Here is a 23,756-nt window from a genome sequence, read left to right as displayed (position 1 = left end):
GTCTCCCAGAGGTGAGAGTCTGTGAACTGAAGTCAACACATTCTGCTGGAAGAGCTGAGGACCTGCCTGAAGGGCCTAGAATCCTGCCGGCCTGTTGAGAGCGGGAAGGCGTGTGCCTGGCCCTGCAGAAGGAGAGACTGTCCAGGAGGAGAGAAGACCCAGTTTTTTCCCCCCAGAGTGAGCCAGGAGTGACCAGTATTGTGTAGGGTCCCCTAGGACTCTCTGTGCAATTTTCAGGAGCTTCTAAATAACAGGATGCCATCTTGATTTGTCTGGCAGACTGTTGTGGGCTGAGCAACTAGTGTTGCCGTTGCAGAAGAGAAGGAGATCGAATCACTGCTAAAGTGTGAAGCCTCAAACCGGTGCGGAGGCTGCAAATACACCAGACACCACAAAGAAGACTTGTGAAAGCTGAAGTGCCATTCCGCATATAACCACGGAGTCCGCTAATATCAAAGGCTGGTGTCATCACGTAAGCCTGTCGCCAGAAGGGAAGGCAGTTACCAGGGAAGGAAGGCAAAGTGTAGCACCTCAAGGTCGAAGCACAACTAATGATAACCCTGTATGACATACTGATTGATTGTGTAGTATTTAGCTCTTCTGTAGTACTTTCTTTCATAGAGATGAGCACTGGGCTGGGCGTTATGTAATAGTGTTGGTTGTTTGACTGTTGAGTTCGGAGCTCCTGCTTCCCACACAACCTCCATGAATAGCCTGTGACTACTCGACCCGCTTTCCTGAGAGTCAAGGGTGGAATGAGTCCACTTGGCCCACTTTGTAGAGGCATAATAGAGAGATCCCATCAGAGAAGTGGAAAAGGCCCTCAACTACCAAGGCCCATTAGCACTTGTCTGTCCTAAGGCGCACAGAATGGGGTCTGACAGCCGCTCCCTAAAGTCGGCCATCAATGGCTCCTACCTCACCCAGAGAACTCCTACATGGACCCAAAAGGCGGTACACGAGCCCTAAATGAAAGTGCAAACAAACACTGGGCCGAATTTTGAGTTTTGACGCACCTGAAATTATTTCAATTTCTGGAGCAAATTTTAAATATGGAGTAGAATTTCCTCCTTGAATTTGGCCCACAATACTATCCCTTTGGTGGAAGAATTCTTGCCTGTGGGAACGGTTCGGTCTTTGCAGTTTCCTCTTGAAACTGAAGGATTTTCAATTCCCTCCAGAGTACAATAATGGCTTCAGAGTACAGGCTAAATTACAGAAGTCAACTCAGACTGCAGCAACTTCCCTACCTGTAAACCCAACTTGAAAGCACTTTAGGCTGCTAAGTGGCGTTTCCTGACACATGCAGAGCTCAATACACTCAAAAACAGAAACACGCTTAAGCAAGCTGTGCAATTGCATACTAACAAGTGAGCAGAGTCAGGGTGCCGGAAACTGTACATTCACGTGTTCAAACACACTGCATACCCTTGTCCGGAAGCATGGCCAGAGTACACTAGAGTGCACTGCAATAAATGTATGTGCTTATATAGCACCGAATCACCCCTGGGGGTATCTCCGCGCTGTACTCATACCGCTGTAGGAACCCTGGGCACCCCCATGATGAAGACAGGCATCCCAGCGCTGTTGGGGCCATTGTGGAAACTGAGCAAGCTATTGCCCAGAGTTGCAGCGTGGGACCCATGATTAGAATAGGCACCGAGGCGAGAATATCCGGTCCGAGGAATTTATAGCCCGAGACCCTGCCGCGTCGGGAATCGAACCCTGGTCCTGGACCAGTGCTCTGCATCGAGGTCTGCCACTCTAACCATTGAGCCATACTTCTCCACAATACTAGGTACATATTGAAAGTGCACTTAAGTGTAGGATCAAGTGTGAAAACTCAGTACATACCACTTCCACGTGCACTGACCCGGAAAGTTAAACTGACTCGTGTAATGCAGCGGTATGGGCGCCCTTTCAGACCGTGTTGGTGGCCTTAATTGTCACTCAGTTTGGCCGCCTTGTCTCTACACCGACCTTGGACCGAGTGCAGCTATCTGAACGGGAGGGCCTCAGGGGTCCGTGCTACAAGGGTCTGTACGTGCGCGCAAACGCTGTAGAGTAAACTACACAATCACATTTGCAAATACAGGCATGGAGGTTAAAATACTCACGCAGGAGGTGTGCGCGCAGCTATTTGAGCAACATGTGTACACATACGTTCTTGTACGTTCCTCTCCTCACAGACAGAGAGACGTGCACAGAACGCGGCCACTCCACTCCACGCGCTACGCGGCAGCTCTGCATACGATAAGCCAGCGCGCAGCACGCGCACACACGCCTCTGCACACTGTGTTTACACGTCGAGGCATATCTCCGCACACGTCGTCCCTCCGCTCCCCCCTGTCCTAGAGGAGGTTGCAGCGCTCAGGGTGCCGCAGCTGGAGTTCTTTGTGCTAATGCAGCGCAACCGCTGTTTGATGTGCAGCCCCCCCCCCCCTTTTACATCCTAAAGGCAGAGCTCTTTCTCTCACCTCGGATACCCTGGGTCAGCCTGCCTGCAGAGACACTCACGCCCATATCTGCCTCGGAAGAGATACCCCAAGGCTAGCCAGGAGCAGACGCTCCGCCCATCTCTGCGCGTGCTGGGGGAGGGCGGGGAGGGACTTGGGGTGATTTGCGACGGGCGGTTTGTAAGAAGAAATACGACGGAGGGGTGTTTAACTCCAGAGCAGGGTCACGATCTCGAGTGCGGAAGAAGCTCCGAAGACGCAGGCTGTGATGCTGGAGTAATGCTGAATCCCAGAACGCCCGGTTGTGCTGTTGCGGTGCACTACTGAGGCTTAAAATGCACTGGGTGCTGTAGGTGTGCTGCTGAAGCTCAGAAGGTGCAGTGGTGCTGCAGGTGTGCTGCTGAAGCTCAGAAGGTGCAGTGGTGCTGCAGGTGTGCTGCTGAAGCTCAGAAGGTGCAGTGGTGCTGCAGGTGTGCTGCTGAAGCTTAGAAGGTCAGTGGTGCTGCAGGTGTACTGCTGAAGGTGAAGTGGTGCTGCAGGTGTGCTGCTGACGCTCTGAAGGTGCAGTGGTGCTGCAGGTGTGCTGCTGAAGGTCTGAAGGTGCAGTGGTGCTGCAGGTGTGCTGCTGATTCTCTGAAGGTGCAGTGGTGCTGCAGGTGTACTGCTGAAGGTGCAGTGGTGCTGCAGGTGTGCTGCTGAAGCTGAGAAGGTGCAGTGGTGCTGCAGGTGTACTGCTGAAGTTCTGAAGGGGCAGTGGGGCTGCAGGAGTGCTGCTGAAGCTGAGAAGGTGCAGTGGTGCTGCAGGTGTACTGCTGAAGGTGCAGTGGTGCTGCAGGTGTGCTGCTGAAGTTCTGAAGTTGCAGTGGTGCTGCAGGTGTGCTGCTGAAGCTGAGAAGGTGCAGTGGTGCTGCAGGTGTACTGCTGAAGTTCTAAAGGTGCAGTGGTGCTGCAAGTGTGCTGCTGAAGCTGAGAAGGTGCAGTGGTGCTGCAGGTGTACTGCTGAAGGTGAAGTGGTGCTGCAGGTGTGCTGCTGAAGCACAGAAGGTGCATTGGTGCTGCAGGTGTGCTGCTGAAGCTCAGAAGAAGCAGTGGTGCTGCAGGCATACTGCTGAAGGTCTGAAGGTGCAGTGGTGCTGCAGGTGTGCTGCTGAAGCTCAGAAGGTGCAGTGGTGCTGGAAGTGTACTGCTGAAGGTCTAAAGGTGCAGTGGCGCTGCAGGTGTGCTGCTGAAGCTCAGAAGGTGCAGTGGTACTGCTGAAGCTCTGAAGGTGCAGTGGTACTGCAGGTGTACTGCTGAAGCTCTGAAGGTGCAGTGGTGCTGCAGGGGTACTTCTGAAGCTCAGAAGGTGCAGTGGTGCTGCAGGTGTACTGCTGAAGCTCCGAAGGTGCAGTCGTGCTGCAGGTGTACTTCTGAAGCTCAGAAGGTGCAGTGGTGCTGCAGGTGTACTGCTGAAGCTCATAAGGTGCAGTGGTGCTGCAGGTGTACTGCTGAAGCTCCGAAGGTGTAGTCGTGCTGCAGGTGTACTTCTGAAGCTCAGAAGGTGCAGTGGTGCTGCAGGTGTACTTCTGAAGCTCAGAAGGTGCAGTGGTGCTGCAGGTGTACTTCTGAAGCTCAGAAGGTGCAGTGGTGCTGCAGGTGTACTGCTGAAGGTCTGAAGGCACTGGGTGCAGCGGTGTCCTGGTGAATACTCTGAAGGCTCAAGATTTTCTGCAAGTGTGCTTCTGAAGTTCTGGAGGTGCATGGTGTGCTGCTGCCGATGTCGTGCTGCAGCTATACTGGTGTACTCTACGAGTATTGCAGAATCTCTGAAGCCAAGGCGCGTACTACAGGAGAGTTTTGCTGAATCTCTGAAACTGCAGGGTGTGCTTCAGCAGGTGTAATAGTGAACCTCTGAAGGCACTCAGGGCTGCAGGTGTATTGCTCAGTCTCTGCAGCAGCTGAATGTGCTCCTGCAGTAGTATTGCTGAAGCTCTGACGGGTCAGGGTGAGCTGCTGGTCCTTTGCTGAAAGCAGAGGGTGAGTTATTGTAGGTGTATTGCTGAAAGCGTAAGGTGAGTTTCTACAGGTGCACTGCTGAAAGCATAGAGGAAGTATTGCAGCTGTATTGCTGATAGCATAGGGTAAGCATTTACAGGAGCATTGCTGAATGCATAGGGAGAGTTTTTGCAGGTGTGTTTCTGAAAGCATAGGATGAGTCGCTGCAGGTGTATTGCTGAATGCATGGGTTGCATTTTGCATGTGTATTGCTGAAATCATAGGGTGAGTCATTACAGGTACATTGCTGAAAGCATAGGGTGAGTCATTACAGGTGCATTGCTGAAAGCATAGGGTGAGTCATTACAGGTGCATTGCTGAAAGCGTAGGGTGAGTTTTTGCAGGTTTATTTCTGAAAACATAGGGTGAGTTTTTGCAGGTGTATTGCTGAAAGCACAGGGTGTGTTTTTGCCGGTGTATTGCTGAAAGCACAGGGTGCGTTTTTGCCGGTGTATTGCTGAAAGCACAGGGTGTGTTTTTGCAGGTGTATTGCTGAAAGCACAGGGTGTGTTTTTGCAGGTGTATTGCTGAAAGCGCAGGGTGAGTTTTTGCATGTGTATTGCTAGAAGCATAGGGTGCGTTTTTGCAGATGTATTGCTGAAAGCATAGGGTGTGTTTTTGCAGGTGTATTGCTGAAAGCATAGGGTGTGTTTTTGCATGTGTACTGCTGATCCCATAGGGTGAGTATTTGCACGTGTATCGTTGAAAGCACAGGGTGAGTTATTGCAGGTGTATTGCTAGAAGCATAGGGTGCGTTTTTGCAGGTGTATTGCTGAAAGCATAGGGTGCGTTTTTGCAGGTGTATTGCTGAAAGCATAGGGTGCGTTTTTGCCGGTGTATTGCTGAAAGCATAGGGTGTGTTTTTGCAGGTGTATTGCTAAAAGCATAGGGTGTGTTTCTGAAGGTGTATTGCTGAAAGCGCAGGGTGAGTGTGTTTCAGCAGGTGTATTTCTGAAAAGACAGGGTGAGTTTTTACAGCTGTATTGCTGAAAGCACAGGGTGTGTTTTTGCAGGTGTATTGCTGAAAGCGCAGGGTGAGTTTTTGCATGTGTATTGCTAGAAGCATAGGGTGCGTTTTTGCAGGTGTATTGCTGAAAGCATAGGGTGTGTTTTTGCAGGTGTATTGCTGAAAGCATAGGGTGGGTTTTTGCATGTGTACTGCTGATCCCATAGGGTGAGTATTTGCATGTGTATTGTTGAAAGCACAGGGTGAGTTTTTGCAGGTGTATTGCTAGAAGCATAGGGTGCGATTTTGCAGGTGTATTGCTGAAAGCATAGGGTGCGTTTTTGCAGGTGTATTCCTGAAAGCATAGGGTGCTTTTTTGCCGGTGTATTGCTGAAAGCATAGGGTGTGTTTTTGCAGCTGTATTGCTGAAAGCATAGGGTGAGTTTTTGCAGGTGTATTGCTGAAAGCATAGGGTGTGTTTCTGAAGGTGTATTGCAGAAAGTGCAGGGTGAGTGTGTTTCAGCAGGTGATTGCTGAAAGGACAGGGTGAGTTTTTGCACATGTATTGCTGAAAACATAGGGTGAGTCTTTGCACGTGTATTGCTGAAAGCACAAGATGAGTTTTTGCAGGTGTTTTGCTGAAAGCATAGGGTGTGCTTCTGAAGGTGTATTGCTGAAAGCGCAGGAGGCGTGTGTTTCTGCAGGTGTATTGCTGAAAGCACAGGGTGCGTTTTTGCAGGTGTATTGCTGAAAGCATAGGGTGTGTTTTTGCAGGTGTATTGCTGAAAGCACAGGGTGAGTTTTTGCCGGTGTATTGCTGAAAGCATAGGGTGCTTTTTTGCTGGTGTATTGCTGAAAGCATAGGGTGTGTTTTTGCCGGTGTATTGCTGAAAGCATAGGGTGTGTTTTTGCAGGTGTATTGCTGAAAGCATAGGGTGTGTTTTTGCAGGTGTATTGCTGAAAGCATAGGGTGTGTTTCTGAAGGTGTATTGCTGAAAGCGCAGGGTGAGTGTGTTTCAGCAGGTGTATTGCTGAAAGCATAGGGTGAGTCTTTGCACGTGTATTGCTGAAAGCACAAGGTGAGTTTTTGCAGGTGTTTTGCTGAAAGCATAGGGTGTGCTTCTGAAGGTGTATTGCTGAAAGCGCAGGAGGCGTGTGTTTCTGCAGGTGTATTGCTGAAAGCGCAGGGTGAGTTTTTGCACGTGTACTACTGAAAGCACAGGGTGAGTTTTTGCACGTGTACTACTGAAAGCACAGGGTGAGTTTTTGCAGGTGTTTTTCTGAAAGCATAGGGTGTGTTTGTGCAGGTGTATTGCTGAAAGCATAGGGTGAGTTTTTGCAGGTGTTTTGCTGAAAGCATAGGGTGTGTTTATGCAGGTGTATTGCTGAAAGCACAGGGCGAGTTTTTGCACGTGTACTACTGAAAGCACAGGGTGAGTTTTTGCAGGTGTTTTTCTGAAAGCATAGGGTGTGTTTGTGCAGGTGTATTGCTGAAAGCACAGGGTGAGTTTTTGCAGGAGCATTCCTGAAAGCATAGGGTGTATGTATTTGTGCAGGTGTATTGCTGAAAGCATAGGGTGTGCTTTTGCAGGTTTTCTGCTGAGTGTGCTACTGCAGGTTTGTAGATGAAGCTCCGAAGGCACAGGGTGTGCCGCAGGTGCGCGTCTCAAGCTCTGGAGCCAGAGTATGGTAAAGTGATGCTCATTTGATCTGCCAGGGATACGGGTAGAATCACTGCGCCGACCAAACCCTGCGGCAGCAGTGCCACCCATTAACGGGCACACAAGTCAAACGCGGAAGAGGTTTTATCTCTAGGTTTCTCAGACCGCGGGCAGGTTGCGATGCTGAAGCAGCTAGGAACTGCTTACCCCAATTGTGAATGGATTCGTTCGCACACTTATGAAACCCGGGAGCTGTCCTTTCAGCACCACAAGTTTCTTTGAGCCGCACTAATGTACCACGAGTTTTTGCGTTCTCAAACCCTTGGATGTAGAAAATCAGAGGGTTTGTGAACACTATAACCCTTTCATTTATATAGTAAATCCATTTTCGTATGCGGATTCAGGTTTCAAAATACCCGATTATACCGAATCAGTATCTGGAAGGGGCATGTTGTGGGCATCCATTCCAAATACCGAAACAGCAGCATATGTATCAATGATTTATGACTCAAACCCAGACCCAAGACATTTATATTTTACTGACCACCCCAATTTGGGGTGGAAACCCATTTGCAAAATGGAAGGACTTCCCTTGGGACACTTTCACCTTTGTGAATATACATAACAAGTACAAAAAAACACTCTGTTACTGCAGTGCCATTTCCTTTAATGAAAATGGGCTACATTAACAAAAAAGTTACTTTATTCAAAAGCAGTTATAGACTTGGTGGTCGGCTGGCCCCAGCCTGCCACCATCCCTGTGATGGCTGTAAATCTTAGTGGAGAACAATATGCGCCCCACATAATTAATATTCATGAGGTAGGTCAAATTGAGGCCCACTATGATCCAGTATTTTGTAATCTGACCTATAAGCACATAGGTCGGTTTGCAAAGTACCGCACTGGACACATAAATACTGGTCAAAAATTGCGATTAGTATTTTACGACCAGTGCTTTGAACATCTGGCCCTTATTCCATTAGCGACCTCGGCAAGGAACTTTACAGCATAACAGTTTAGGTATTATAACCTCCAGCCACCCACTGAGCTCACGGCCAGATTTAGAGTTTGACAGACAAATACTCTGCCACAAACACTAAGGATAGCCCGTCCGCCTTATTACAAGTACATTAGGTTATAATTAGGGCTCCCAGTTTTCAGTTTTTACTGAATTTTACAGATAAATACAGACAAAAAGCAACGTGTTTTCTTTCTGTATTTATTTTTAAAAGCAAAAAAATACAGAAAATCTGGCATGTTTTGAGTGACTTTCTATGCAGTCATTTATAAATTCCAGGTGAACAGCAGAGCAGATTGACGGCATGGGGAGTTAAAGTACTGGTTGAGATTTCCCTAAATCAATGCAGATCTCAACATATATGTGTAGGATAATGCTGCAAATTTCATATAGGTGATTTGTTGTATTATATGTGGCTATTTAATGGGCTAAAATCCACACACTTCAAAGCGTCCATGCATTTTTATCAGTTAAATAAATGTGGAAATATACAAGTTCTGACATAATTTATTCACAAATCACAAAATAAATATGGATAAATACTAATAAAATGGCCAAAAAATAAATATGGATAAATACAAACAGAGAGATTAAAAAAATAAATATCATAAAACCGGGAGCCCTGGTTATAATCCACTTGTAATAAGGCAGACGGAAAATCCATCACGTTTGTGATAGCATGCCGGTCTGTCAAATTCTAAATCAGGCACTTAGTTTCTCCGGAATGGCTCTTAACCTCTTCAGTGCCCATGACGAGATAGTCTCGTCATGGAGCACGGTTGCGCTGTGCCCATGACGAGACTATCTCGTCATGAACCCCGCCCGCTAATGTAACGGCCGGCACAGGAGGGGGAAAGGGCGGGGCACTGAAGGGGTTAAAGAACAATGGGAGACAAGAGCATGGGAATGCAACATCCCAAGAAGACAGGCCTCAGGTCCCGCACCATGGAAGGGGACAGAACCACAAAGGCATGTAAAGGTATGAAAAGAGTACTCGTTCTCTTACTCTTACATGCCTTTGTGATTGGGTTCCTAAAAACATAACATAGAAATAAAATGTGAATATTCCAAAGTTATTCATATACAATTAGTACAAAGAGCTGTGCCCTCTTTCCAATTGTATTAAAAGGGAGTCGGATGCTTTTGGGAAGAGAACTCCTGTAACAGTGCTTCCCATACTGATAAATGATATTAGGAATCAGCCCCAATGTGTTTAATAAGCACATGCATGCCCTCATATGGCCATAGTGTATAGTACCTAAAGTGTCACCCCTGAACTATTATACTGCATATAATATGAGATTTAACTTCATTGAATTATGACAACGGTAATGAACATAATCCTGAAAAGAATCCCAAGTTACATAAAACACACAATATGTGCACCCTCTTTTCGCCATTCCCAGCAGCTTCACCTTTTTGCTATGTGACCACTTGTGTGAGTACCTATTGTTGGTAGCCCCATCATATCTGCTTACAACTTTATCACAGGTGTTAAAACCTACTCTTCCTTCCCTGAAGCTGCATTCCCCAAAGCTGCAGAGTGTGCTGTTTGGGGTGCAATGCTGACACACGGATGCCACAGAAGTGTTGCAGGTGTACTGCTGAAGTCAGTGGCGGCTGGTGACATTTGAAAGTGGTTGGGCATAAACGTTTGTGATGAGTGACTTGTGGTAAGCGATAGTGGCGAGCGAGCACGACCGCTACAAGAGGGGTTCGGTGGTGAGTACTCCTCCCCCCCCCCCCCGAAAATGTTTTGAAAAAAGAGTGGGCAAATAGTGCATTTTCAAGCAAATCTGAGTAAGCAAGAAGGTTAATAAGGCAATTATAAAAGTGTAGTTATGACATCAATAAAGCGATTTTATATGATAATAATGTAGGTAGCTGCTTATTCAGTATAGCCATAGCAGACTTTGAGATAGCAATGCTGAGCACCTCACAGATTTCCTTATTTATTAATAAGTGAATTTCCTTATTATTATTTATTTTCCCTACGCACAGTTTGGGCCTGGCAATTCACAGAGAAGAGCTGCCTCCTTCGTCGGTGAGGTAAGCATCAGCTGCTGACAGAGGAGCCTGTGTCAGCTCATCTGACACACGCCGAGTCAGATGACTCAGCGTCATGCAGGTGTAGTGCTGGAACTCTGAAGGTGCAGGTTGTGCTGCAGGTATAGTATTGAAGATCGAAGGCGCAGGGCGGGCTGCAGGTGTAGTGCTGAAGATCAGAAGGTGCAGGGCGGGCTGCAGGTGTTATGCTGAAGATCAGAAGGTGCAGGGTGGGCTGCAGGTGTAGTGCTGAAGATCAGAAGGCGCAGGGCGGGCTGCAGGTGTAGTGCTGAAGATCAGAAGGCGCAGGGTGGGCTGCAGGTGTTATGCTGACGATCAGAAGGTGCAGGGTGGGCTGCATGTGTAGTGCTGAAGATCAGAAGGTGCAGGGTGGGCTGCAGGTGTTATGCTGACGATCAGAAGGTGCAGGGTGGGCTGCATGTGTAGTGCTGAAGATCAGAAGTTGCAGGGTGGGCTGCAGGTGTAGTGCTGAAGATCAGAAGGCGCAGGGTGGGCTGCATGTGTAGTGCTGAAGATCAGAAGGCACAGGGTGGGCTGCAGGTGTAGTGCTGAAGATCAGAAGGCGCAGGGTGGGCTGCAGGTGTAGTGCTGAAGATCAGAAGGCACAGGGTGGGCTGCAGGTGTAGTGCTGAAGATCAGAAGGCGCAGGGCGGGCTGCAGGTGTAGTGCTGAAGATCAGAAGGCACAGGGTGGGCTGCAGGTGTAGTGCTGAAGATCAGAAGGCGCAGGGTGGGCTGCAGGTGTTATGCTGAAGATCAGAAGGCGCAGGGCGGGCTGCAGGTGTAGTGCTGAAGATCAGAAGGCGCAGGGTGGGCTGCAGGTGTAGTGCTGAAGATCAGAAGGCACAGGGTGGGCTGCAGGTGTAGTGCTGAAGATCAGAAGGCGCAGGGCGGGCTGCAGGTGTAGTGCTGAAGATCAGAAGGCACAGGGTGGGCTGCAGGTGTAGTGCTGAAGATCAGAAGGCGCAGGGTGGGCTGCAGGTGTTATGCTGAAGATCAGAAGGTGCAGGGCGGGCTGCAGGTGTAGTGCTGAAGATCAGAAGGCGTAGGGTGGGCTGCAGGTGTAGTGCTGAAGATCAGAAGGTGCAGGGTGGGCTGCAGGTGTTATGCTGAAGATCAGAAGGTGCAGGGTGGGCTGCAGGTGTAGTGCTGAAGATCAGAAGTTGCAGGGTGTGCTGCAGGTGTTATGCTGAAGATCAGAAGGTGCAGGGTGGGCTGCAGGTGTGGTGCTGAAGATCAGAAGGTGCAGGGTGGGCTGCAGGTGTTATGCTGAAGATCAGAAGGTGCAGGGTGGGCTGCAGGTGTAGTGCTGAAGATAAGAAGGTGCAGGGTGGGCTGCAGGTGTAGTGCTGAAGATCAGAAGGTGCAGGGTGGGCTGCAGGTGTAGTGCTGGAGATCAGAAGGTGCAGGGTGGGCTGCAGGTGTTATGCTGAAGATCAGAAGGTGCAGTGGTGCTGCAGGTGTAGTGCTGAAGATCAGAAGGTGCAGGGTGGGCTGCAGGTGTAGTGCTGAAGATCAGAAGGTGCAGGGTGCTGCAGGTGTAGTGCTGAAGATCAGAAGGTGCAGGGTGGGCTGCAGGTGTAGTGCTGAAGATCAGAAGGTGCAGGGTGCTGCAGGTGTAGTTCTGAAGATCAGAAGGTGCAGGGTGTGCTGCAGGTGTAGTGCTGAAGATCAGAAGGTGCAGGGCGGGCTGCAGGTGTAGTGCTGAAGATCAGAAGGCACAGGGCGGGCTGCAGGTGTAGTGCTGAAGATCAGAAGGTACAGGGTGGGCTGCAGGTGTAGTGCTGAAGATCAGAAGGTGCAGGGTGGGCTGCAGGTGTTATGCTGAAGATCAGAAGGTGCAGGGTGGGCTGCAGGTGTTATGCTGAAGATCAGAAGGTACAGGGTGGGCTGCAGGTGTAGTGCTGAAGATCAGAAGGTGCAGGGTGGGCTGCAGGTGTTATGCTGAAGATCAGAAGGTGCAGGGTGGGCTGCAGGTGTAGTGCTGAAGATCAGAAGGTGCAGGGTGGGCTGCAGGTGAGGTGCTGAAGATCAGAAGGTGCGGGGTGGGCTGCAGGTGTAGTGCTGAAGATCAGAAGGTACAGGGTGGGCTGCAGGTGTAGTGCTGAAGATCAGAAGGTGCAGGGTGGGCTGCAGGTGTAGTGCTGAAGATCAGAAGGTGCAGGGTGGGCTGCAGGTGTAGTGCTGAAGATCAGAAGGTGCAGGGTGGGCTGCAGGTGTAGTGCTGAAGATCAGAAGGTGCAGGGTGGGCTGCAGGTGTTATGATGAAGATCAGAAGGTGCAGGGTGGGCTGCAGGTGTAGTGCTGAAGATCAGAAGGTGCAGGGTGGGCTGCAGGTGAGGTGCTGAAGATCAGAAGGCGCAGGGCGGGCTGCAGGTGTAGTGCTGAAGATCAGAAAGTACAGGGTGGGCTGCAGGTGTAGTGCTGAAGAACAGAAGGTGCAGGGTGGGCTGCAGGTGTTATGCTGAATATCAGAAGGCGCAGGGCGGGCTGCAGGTGTTATGCTGAAGATCAGAAGGTGTAGGGTGGGCTGCAGGTGTAGTGCTGAAGATCAGAAGGCGCAGGGCGGGCTGCAGGTGTAGTGCTGAAGATCAGAAGGCGCAGGGCGGGCTGCAGGTGTAGTGCTGAAGATCAGAAGGCGCAGGGCGGGCTGCAGGTGTAGTGCTGAAGATCAGAGGGTGCAGGGCGGGCTGCAGGTGTAGTGCTGAAGATCAGAAGGCGCAGGGCGGGCTGCAGGTGAGGTGCTGAAGATCAGAAGGTGCAGGGTGGGCTGCAGGTGTAGTGTTGGAACTCTGAAGGTGTAGGGTGGGCTGCAGGTGTAGTGCTGAAGATCAGAAGGTGCATGGTGGGCTGCAGGTGTAGTGCTGAATATCAGAAGGCGCAGGGCGGGCTGCAGGTGTTATGCTGAAGATCAGAAGGTGTAAGGGGGCTGCAGGTGTAGTGCTGAAGATCAGAAGGCGCAGGGCGGGCTGCAGGTGTAGTGCTGAAGATCAGAAGGCGCAGGGCGGGCTGCAGGTGTAGTGCTGAAGATCAGAAAGTACAGGGTGGGCTGCAGGTGTAGTGCTGAAGATCAGAAGGTGCAGGGTGGGCTGCAGGTGTTATGCTGAATATCAGAAGGCGCAGGGCGGGCTGCAGGTGTTATGCTGAAGATCAGAAGGTGTAGGGTGGGCTGCAGGTGTAGTGCTGAAGATCAGAAGGCGCAGGGCGGGCTGCAGGTGTAGTGCTGAAGATCAGAAGGCGCAGGGCGGGCTGCAGGTGTAGTGCTGAAGATCAGAAGGCGCAGGGCGGGCTGCAGGTGTAGTGCTGAAGATCAGAGGGTGCAGGGCGGGCTGCAGGTGTAGTGCTGAAGATCAGAAGGCGCAGGGCGGGCTGCAGGTGTAGTGCTGAAGATCAGAGGGTGCAGGGCGGGCTGCAGGTGTAGTGCTGAAGATCAGAAGGCGCAGGGCGGGCTGCAGGTGAGGTGCTGAAGATCAGAAGGCGCAGGGCGGGCTGCAGGTGTAGTGCTGAAGATCAGAAGGTGCAGGGTGGGCTGCAGGTGTAGTGTTGGAACTCTGAAGGTGTAGGGTGGGCTGCAGGTGTAGTGCTGAAGATCAGAAGGTGCATGGTGGGCTGCAGGTGTAGTGCTGAATATCAGAAGGCGCAGGGCGGGCTGCAGGTGTTATGCTGAAGATTAGAAGGTGTAGGGGGGCTGCAGGTGTAGTGCTGAAGATCAGAAGGCGCAGGGCGGGCTGCAGGTGTAGTGCTGAAGATCAGAAGGCGCAGGGCGGGCTGCAGGTGTAGTGCTGAAGATCAGAAGGCGCAGGGCGGGCTGCAGGTGTAGTGCTGCAGATCAGAAGGTGCAGGGCGGGCTGCAGGTGTAGTGCTGAAGATCAGAAGGTGCAGGGTGGGCTGCAGGTGTAGTGCTGAAGATCAGAAGGCGCAGGGTGGGCTGCAGGTGAGGTGCTGAAGATCAGAAGGCGCAGGGCGGGCTGCAGGTGTAGTGCTGAAGATCAGAAGGTGCAGGGTGGGCTGCAGGTGTAGTGTTGGAACTCTGAAGGTGTAGGGTGGGCTGCAGGTGTAGTGTTGGAAGTCTGAAGGTGCAGAGTGGTGCTATGGACGTATTGCTCATTTGAAAGGGAAGGAACTAATGTTCAAAAGCCGCACATTGCTCTTATTCCCCGACCCCAGCCTTACCGTTAAACCTCACCCTACCCCTGAAACTGTGCCTAATGGTAACCCTGTAACTAACCGCAGACTTGTGCTTTGGGCCTGTGGCTAACACCGACACAAACCCCCAACCGACGCCTAAGGCCGACTTAAGGCAGAGCCGAAGACTAACGTTATCAAGAAAGAAGACAACGTGATTCCAGAGTAAAAGGGTTCACACTTTTTTTTACTTTTATATTTTCTGTATTTGTTCTTTAGGTATTTATGACTGCATAACCTCTGGGTGCCCAGAGAATCGTTACAGGTGACCTGGAACCTTGCCAACCCCTAAAAATGTAAATCCAACATCAAAGAGCGTACATCTGCTACCCTCGGCCTCTCACACAAACACACTTCCTCCGGCAGTAACACACTTTAATTATTTAAAACTCTTCTCACAGCACAGAGGCAGCTCTCTCCTTCTCCACGGGATGCCGTGTGTTGATGAAGTCTGCATCTCCCCTCGTCTGTGGGATGAATGTGGTGATGAAGGTAGCCTATTCTCTCATCTGTGAGATGCAGTGTGGTGATGAAGGCAGCATCCCCACACCACTGGGGGGGGGGGGGGTAGTGTGTTGGTGAAGGCAGCATCTCCACACCTCTGTGGAGTGCAATGTGTCGATGAAGGCAGTGCCCCCCTACTCTGTGGGGTGCAGTGTGTTGGTGAAGGCAGTATCTCCCTGACTCTGTGGGGTGCAGTTTGTTGATGAAGACTGCAGCTTCCCTCCTCTGTGGGGTGCAGTGTGTTGATAAAGGCGGTGTCTCCCCTCCTCTGTCAGGTGCAGTGTGTTGATAAAGGCGGTGTCTCCCCTCCTCTGTGAGGTGCAGTGTGTTGATAAAGGCGGTGTCTCCCCTCCTCTGTGAGGTGCAGTGTGTAGATAAAGGCGGTGTCTCCCCTCCTCTGTGAGGTGCAGTGTGTTGATAAAGGCGGTGTCTCCCCTCCTCTGTGGGGTGCAGTGTGTTGATAAAGGCGGTGTCTCCCCTCTGTGAGGCGGTGTCTCCCCTCTGTGAGGTGCAGCGTGTTGATAAAGGTTGTGTCTCCTCTGTGGGGTGCAGTGTGTAGATAAAGGCGGTGTCTCCCCTCCTCTGTGAGGTGCAGTGTATTGATAAAGGCGGTGTCTCCCCTCCTCTGTGGGGTGCAGTGCGTTGATAAAGGCGGTGTCTCCCCTCTGTGAGGCGGTGTCTCCCCTCTGTGAGGTGCAGCGTGTTGATAAAGGTTGTGTCTCCTCTGTGGGGTGCAGTGTGTTGATAAAGGCGGTGTCTCCCCTCCTCTGTGAGTTGCAGTGTGTTGATAAAGTCAGTGTCTCCCCTCCTCTGTGGGGTGCAGTGTGCTGATAAAGGTTGTGTCTCCTCTGTGGGGTGCAGTGTGTTGACAAAGGTAGTGCCTCCCCTCCTCAGCTGGATGCAGTGCACCCATGAAGGCAGCCTCATTGATCCTGGGACAGGGCTGCCATCATTTATCAGGCTGCCTTGTATATCCTGTATCTAAACAAGGCGGCCATGTGTGGGGGGATCCTGGGGCAGCGCTGCCACGCTGGATCAGGCTCAGGGCTGCCATGGAAAGTTTGATTCAACAAGAGGCTCCCATGCACGCCCTGGGAGATAGGGCAAGGCTGACATGTCTGCCCAGGATGACGTCTGCCCTGCACACCCCCTTCTGATACCCGGCTGCTATGTGTGTCTGGGTGAAGCATGCCAAGACCAGGCTAACATATATGCTCAGCCAAGATAAGGCTTCTGCTGACGTTTTTCACCATGACTACGGTGTGACAGGAGTTTGACTTATATTGGCTTTATTATAAAATGTAGCACCCAATACCCTGCGAGTGTTGTTGAGTCTAGCTGGTAAGTGCTTCGGTGTGGGTTTACTAATCCATCCATGTCATTTGCCGCCACGCAACCAACTGTACATGGACCATGCGCAGCGATGATCTCATTAGTACGGCGCCTGACCATGCTCACAAGAGCACATTTCAGCCATACACTACTGGATGACACAAATTATTCAGCACCGAGTGGATCACTACAGGTATCACTGCTGTTGGCTCATCGAATGCTCAGCAAATCCCGCGCATGAGCAGCGTCGTTTGGCCCAAATCCCACAGGATGAAAGTTGTCAAAAATCTGGGAATAACGTTTTATGGAAACCTGCCACACACAACACATATTATCCCGCCCACCACACCTGCCACAGACGGATGGCACGGGACATATTCCCATTCTTCAATAGCAGGCGTACATACCAGAGTTCAGGCTTGAAATCTGCCCAGAAGTGAGCGAGTGACTGATACCCCAAAACGGGCACAGAAACGAACTCAAAGCGGCCGGAGTCCTTCTTGTAAGAAAGTCAAGAAGTCACATTGTGTCTCAATGCAAGTCACAAGCTCCCGGTCCACTACAAAAAAAAAAAAACAGGCACAGAAACTGATTCTGGTTCAGTGCCAGTCACGAGCTCCCGATCTACTCCTGGGAGTCTCCCACGACCTTTCTATCAACTCACGGGGCTCTCAGGAATAACTGCCTCCTACCTGCAGACAGTATAACCTGATACCATGTAACCAGATCACGGAAAACACATAGCCTTCATGCAAAGAAGGCCACGTTCTTATCTTTACAATGGATGAAAACAGCGCCCAGAAGCAGAACAGCGTCGCAGATCATGCTGCTAAGGCTGCATAACAGAAAAGCGTAACATAATGTGGTTTACCCACTTTTACATCAAGTAACCATTTACAGTTCGCCCTGCAGCCCGTAAACTAAGAGGCCGTTATTATATGCTCGCTTGGGGGGTGGCTCGGGGAGGGGCGCCACTGTTTCCAGTCCCAGAGCAGAGAGAGAACTGTGCTCCCAAAAAGTAGGAGAGGAAACAGAACTCTCAGCGAGAGGTAGAACTTTGCTTCTCCAGGGATGCGCGCCTGTGCTCCATCACAGGTGATGGAGATAGGGTGTACCCCGGTGTGTACCCTGGTATACTCTGTGTGAGGGAGGGAGGGAACCAGTGTTTCCTGAAGCAGGGAGCGTGTACTTGCAAGAAGGCGAGGGGGAGCCCTGCTTCATGAGATGAAAGAGGACAAGACGGACTTTCCAAAGGGAACGTGTGGTCCCCAGAGGAAAGCAGGGAACAAAAAAAAACCTAATGGGGGAGCACATATTTTGATCCCTGTGGGAGAAGCACTGTACTCCCTGAAAGAAGGTAGCTGGAAATCAACAGTATTCTGAGAGGGCTTTTCGTGTCCCCCCTGAGAGAAGGGACGGCAGTTGTAAAGAGGAAAAGAACCAGTGGCTCGGACTATGGGATGAAAGGAGCTGTCCGTTCAGCACCACAACCAGTGGCTCGGACAATGGGAGCTGTCCTTTCAGCACCACAGCCTCCGTTCACTTCTTCCACGCTCTCTTCTGATTCTCCAACAGCCCCCGCCCCCCTGGAGGAGGATTGAAGCACTCACCGGTTCCGACTCCAGCCTGGCTCCTGCCTGCGCACTCTCTTACGGAGGACTGTTTGTGAAGTCACTTGTCAGTCCCGGCCCAGCATCTAGCAGCTCGAGAGTACAGTACCCTCCACCGGAGAATGGCTCATGAGCACCGAGGCGCCCAATCACAGACCAGCCCCTCGCCCTCCTCCATTCTGGCACCTCCCTTATCTCCTCCCACAGTCGCTCCTCTGCTTTCCTCCATCCGCTCTCTCACTTTTATCCCGTCCATCGCTTCTCCGCCTCCCCCCACTGCCCCTCTTTCTCTCTCTCTCTCCTTCCCTCCCTGCCTTTTTTCCTCGTCTCCTTTCTCCTCCTCTTGTCGTGTTCTCGTGCACTGCTTTTGCACTAGAGATGAAGGCCGAAGGCCGACGGCCGACGGCCTTGTTTTCAAAGTACTTGAAGGCAATACTTGGACATCTGCCTTTCTGTGCGCGCAGTCCGAGCCCGGCGAGGGTGCGGTGGGCGGGGTGGGGGTAATACCACAGATTAGTGTGCAAACATTTACAGGACAGCTTTGAACAAAACACTACGACATCCCCGATCTCTCTCTCTATCTCATACCCCCTACTCCCCACCAAAAGGGGTGGTGGCATGCGTTAAAGGGCTAAGGAGGTAGCAGCCCTTGCCTTTCGTGAAAACTTTGTCTCTTCCCACCATGAGAACACCTGCCTCACTCGGCCTTCTTACAGGTGGCTAATAATACCTCACCGGAACAGGCTGCTGGGTGGAGGGCGGGAACTTGCAAGGACCCCACAGGTGCCCTGAATGTCCCCTGAACAGCTCCCGACATCAAGAGCGGGCATTTGCTCAGGGAGTCAATGGGCGAAACCCAATTTGCCGCCCCCCACTCCCCGCACATACCTTCTTTAATTGTGTATGTATCGAACATTTGGCAGGAGGAGGAGGCAAGTGAGGGTAGCAGGGGTAAGGAGCGCCATGAAAAGAAAAACACAAAAGCAGACCAGAGCGCCAGAAGCGTTTTGAGGCAGTGTTAACACTTTTCTTTTGATCCAAGTCTCCGGAAGACTGCTGCAGGGATCTCCAGCGCCCCCTCTGGAAGTCAGCACCCCGGGAGCAGAGCAGGCCCAGCTCACACATGCTAAGTGCAGGCCCCGCCCACCACACACAGAACCGATCTCACCCTCTTATGTCCGGGGATGGACACCTGCCAAGTGTACCAAGGGACCTTCCACTCCCTCTGGGAGGGCAGGAGGTGGCACATGTCCGGTCCATGTGCCTGCATAAGGCACCGATGTTGGAAATGCACTGCTCACCTAGTGTCACCCCCGGCTCCACACACCCAGTCAAGAAGCGGTGCCGCACACACAGATTAAAACCAGACAACACCAATAAAGCAAACCAGAAGGCAATGAAGGGATTTGTCCATGCTTGCGGCACCGCCCTCGCTAGCAACATGTGAAATGCATTCAGCACTGAGTGACTCTTTTGTTTGCTTCTTACAGGCGAGGTGGGCCAGTCTTTGAATGCCACCTGCGCTTATGTGCTCTGTAAACAAAGGAGGGAGCTAGCCACTAAAAGGATATATTCATACAGCTGGATGGCTGACCGCCAAATCACCAAGCCCGAGGGTTTGATGGAGTACAAGGCAGACAGACCCAACTATCTTTTACTTACCTCATGCAGTTGTATGTTTTGTGTCTCAGTCTGCCTGCTAGAGAGTGTTATTTTGCAATGCACGTAGGCCTATTTTACATCTCAAAAGCACACTAAATTAGCACACATTGAGGGGTACATTGACTATTTTTTCACACAACGGGGTGCAGCGAGGGAAATTGGTGCGCTGTGCTGCGTTAAAGAAAGAGAGAGGAAATGGTCCACATTTACATATATATGGAGTATGTCTGCTCCCCGCCGTGTGCAAGGGCACCGTGTGCTCTCTAGAAGCAACTAAGGCACCATTGCACCATAGTGCAACTGTGCCTGTGTTACGGGCAGGATTGTTTTTGTGCAGGAAGGGATACCGTGCGGCATAGAAACAATCCATAGAGGCATATTCCTCTTTCTATGCGTGCTGCGGAATCCAGCAAACATGGACAAAGGACGTAACAAGGTGAAAAAAAGATATTTCTCCTCGGTGCGCCTCTGTCGGGTAGGTGCACCATTCTGGCCCAAACCCAGGTTTACAAGTCTCTGTAAATCTAGGTTTGTGTAAAAATAAATGGGTGGAAGGATGGGCATGCCAAGCTCCACTCATGTAACGTCTACTCGATGCAAAGTAACGCAAGTAAGACAGAGCTATGCACCATGTTGCATTACTTTGTATTTTGTAAACCATGAAAAGCCAATCAAAGTGGCTTTGTATGGCTTAGTAAACGCCAAACATTATTTTGCTTCGGGACTGCACCACTAAAGTGGCGTACTCTCGACACAAAATCTTAGTAAATCTGGGGCTAAATTCTTTAACTCATAAATGCATTGTGCACATAACGCCTTTTTTTTTTTTTTACTACAGAACACTTGTTAATGTTATAGTAGGACTCAAAGTGCAAGCGAGGCCTATTGGCTTTTCCAATGCTTGTTTTCAGATAGCAAAGCTAATACAAACAGTGGTTGTGTGAGAACAGATGGACACCTTCCTCCTGTGTCTCCAGTAAGAACAAGCGAGACTGGGGCTGGAAGAGGCTCTTGTGTTTTCGGTCAGGGAGAGTGGGCTGCGGGCAGTGCAACCCCCCCCCCCCCCGCCTCTCACAGATTAATCAGGCCTGACTGCTTTGACAACAGCTCCAGAGCCTCTCGTTTGTCCCAGGAATAGCCACAGGAGTTCATAAATTAGTCATGGAAATGTCATGGTGCTAATAACTAGAGCTGTGTGCACTCCTTAGCGCTGTCTTCTGCCATCAGGCTGGTTATTCATTATTTCTATCAATTTTCTGCCGCGGTAATAGATTCGGGCCGTTTGGGTTACCCCATTACACTCTGTCCCTGCGGTCACAGGCTTGGGGACCTGGGTTCTATCCCATTTTCACACAAAGGCCCTTGTCAGTTCATATTTCACTCAACGCAGCGCAGCATCCAAATATGTTCCTCCAGGTTGCGCAAAGGGGGAAAACACAGCGTAGCACAATATTTACATAAGCTATTCTGCTGCTGGTGTCATCTCCTGCACTGGTGCACAAATGGGCTGCCTTCTAGGACACACAGCATTGTACCATGGCACAGAGCACTGTCTTGCATAGATTTGTACTCGCGGTGCACCTTTACACTATAGATTCCTATGTGTAGGCCACCGAAGAAGAGTCAGACATATTGGATGAGTGCTCAGCGCACATGTATCCATTTCTAGGGGGAATAAATGCACTCCCCCTGGTCTGCACCTGCCCTCACAATGAGTAAGGTTTGATGCAAAGTCTGGTCAGGCTATCTTAGTTGATTGGACCTATAGATTTTTCTGCTCATCTGCCCCAGTAACGCCCTTGGCACAAAGCGACGCAAAGCAGATTTGGCACTGTGAGAAGGACACTGTTCCAGTGCAAAACACTATTTGTGTTGGAAAGTAAATCATGGCTTCGTTGATGCACAGCCCTGCGTCGTGCTAGTGACGGTGTAAAGCTGGGGCAAATCTGAACCAAAGTCGATGCTGCACTAGACAAAGTGGAGCGGTGCGGCATGTGGGAGCCAGTGCCCATGCAAAGGAGAGACAGTCAATCAATCAATCAGGGGTTGGTAAAGCGCGCTACTCACCCGTGAGGGTCTCAAGGTGCTGGGGGGGGGGGGGAGGAAGAAGTGAGCTGTGCTGCTCATGAGTGGAGTGAAGGAGGCTACAGACAACTGAGCACCATGGTCCTAACGACCTTTTAGATATAGTGTCTGACATATAACTGACCTCTTCTCAGCCCTTCAAAAACATATATCAACAGTTTATGGAAGATTGACTCATGGGTTTATTGCCCAAATTGACTCTTGCACTAACTGTCCAACAGATAACCCATAAGTTCTTCATAAGATGGCTTGGACAAATTGGAAAGAGGTATGTAGTTTGTATGTGTGGACTAGGTTAAAACCAGTGCTTAATTTGAGCCGGTGGTTTCCGATGCTGGCACTTAATTTCCAACATCAGCAATTAGCACTGTATGTGTAATTTAAAGGTGAGCAGTATAAAAATTGTTTATTAATTCAATATACATTAAAAACAACTAATACCTGCCACCCATGCCATTCTAATAGCTTTGGGGCCCCAAACAGTCTGAATTGTCGTGTTCATAGCAGTGTGATGGTCACTAGATGTGTACCTACTGTCATTGACACTGCTGGCAGTGGCAATATGTGGTGCAAGCTGCGGCGGCCTTCTGACAAGGGCCCTGGCCTTTTTTAAATTTTTTTTTACAAATTAGGCAATGGTTAAAACACTATATATTTTCAATCAGAGGAGCCAACATCCTGATTTCAATGCACACAATGTACCTAAACTTGTTGAAGCAACACCATTTTAAGCCTTTCAGATACATTGCTCTGAAGTGTAGCCAACACCTACAAACCCAACCAACATCTACAGGCAGTAGCCTGATGTGAAACTGACCACACCACAGCCCTACTAGCCTCTCAGAGGGCCTGTCTGATGTGCAACTGACTCCTACCAGCCCTGCCAGATGCTCTGAGGTGGCAGCCTAGTTGTAACTGACTACTCCCCAGCCTTTCCCATGCCCTGCTGTTCAGCCTGGTTCTGCTCCTCCCCAGCTCCTTATAATGTGGCTTCCCTAGAAGCTCACCATCTTACTGCTCTGGCAACCCATAGCTGCTGCGTTCAGTTAAGAACCGGAACACAGGCCTCTCTGGTAGCAGTAATTTCATTCGCTAAAACTCAGAACTGTGCTGAACCCGCAGTGCTTAATTTGTAAAAAACATAAGTGCCAGGGCTCTCGTCAGGAGGCCACTGAAGCTTACACCACACATCGCCCCTGCTGTGCTGCCAATGATAGTAACAATACAACTACTAATCATCACACTCCTACAAGTGTGACAATTCGGACTATTTCAGGCCCCAGAAGATATAAGAATGGCTTGGGCGGAATGTAGTAGTAATTTTTAATGTAGAATGAATTATTAATTAACTGTTGTTGTCATCTCTAAATTATCCAAACAGCATTACCTTGTGGCACTGTCAAGTCCGGTGTCGACAATTTAGTGCTGGTGCGTAGCACCGGAAACCACCAGCTCAAATTAAGCACTGCTCAGCCCTAATCTGCAGTAACTCCGAGCACTGAAGCTCGACCTCCAGCCATATAGTCGTGCAATCGAAGACTCTTGTTCATGCAATCACGCAACCATGGACCGTGGAGTGGAGCTGAGAAGCGCATTGAGGAAGGGCGTGCAAAGCATAGGGCTTTGAAGGTCCCAGAGCCATATGGATCTACCTCCTGTGGAGAGATTCCCACCTCTGCTGTGGGGGTCACGGGCTCCATTTCTCTGGAGATTTCCCTGCATATTGCAATGGTTCCTGGGATGGCAAAAAGGCCTGGATGCCAAATATTAGCCCCCCCCAATGATAGCTGAAAAAGAGGCCCATGTTTGTAAATCAAGGCAGTTTTGAACTTGTAAAGCCACTGTGTATGAATGTCTGCAAGGTATAGAAGGCTGCATGGACTTGAGCTTGCTGCAGGAAATGTGTTTTAATATCAAGAAAATCAACAGTAAACTCCGACCCAGAGGACCATAAAGCAGGCCCACAAACTGCCTAAAAACTGACCCACACACTAACTTGTCAGACCAGTTCATCGGACACTGCCTGATTGCCCTATAGGCCAGTCCGACCCTGATGGTTAATCATAGGGAAATGGCAATTTGGGACCTGAACACTGTATATAGGGCCTAGCAAGGTCAGGCTGGCGAGCGACCTGTTCGCTGGGGCCTCAATATATCCACAATACACGGGAGATCATGGGTACAAAGGATGTACGGC

At 50.4% G+C, this 23,756-nt stretch overlaps 1 protein-coding gene across 5 annotated transcripts in view; it reads right to left on the bottom strand.

Moving 5' to 3' along the window:
* CPLX2 (complexin 2) overlaps positions 1 to 23,756 on the bottom strand; it is a 669,325-nt gene that overhangs the window by 204,067 nt on the left and 441,502 nt on the right. The window contains exon 1 of one of the 5 annotated variants that reach the window (XM_085618261.1): positions 17,813 to 17,926. The exons of 3 other annotated variants lie outside the window; for them this stretch is intronic. The gene's annotated coding sequence lies outside the window, so the exon portion shown is untranslated. Of the gene's footprint in view, positions 1 to 2,477; positions 2,503 to 17,812; positions 17,927 to 23,756 lie in introns of those variants that run through there. One more of the 5 variants, XM_085618264.1, reaches the window with a different exon arrangement.

This window comes from Triturus cristatus, chromosome 7 (assembly GCF_964204655.1).
Source record: "Triturus cristatus chromosome 7, aTriCri1.1, whole genome shotgun sequence".
Classification (NCBI taxonomy): Eukaryota; Metazoa; Chordata; class Amphibia; order Caudata; family Salamandridae; genus Triturus; species Triturus cristatus.
This window is presented reverse-complemented; position numbering and strand designations above follow the sequence as displayed.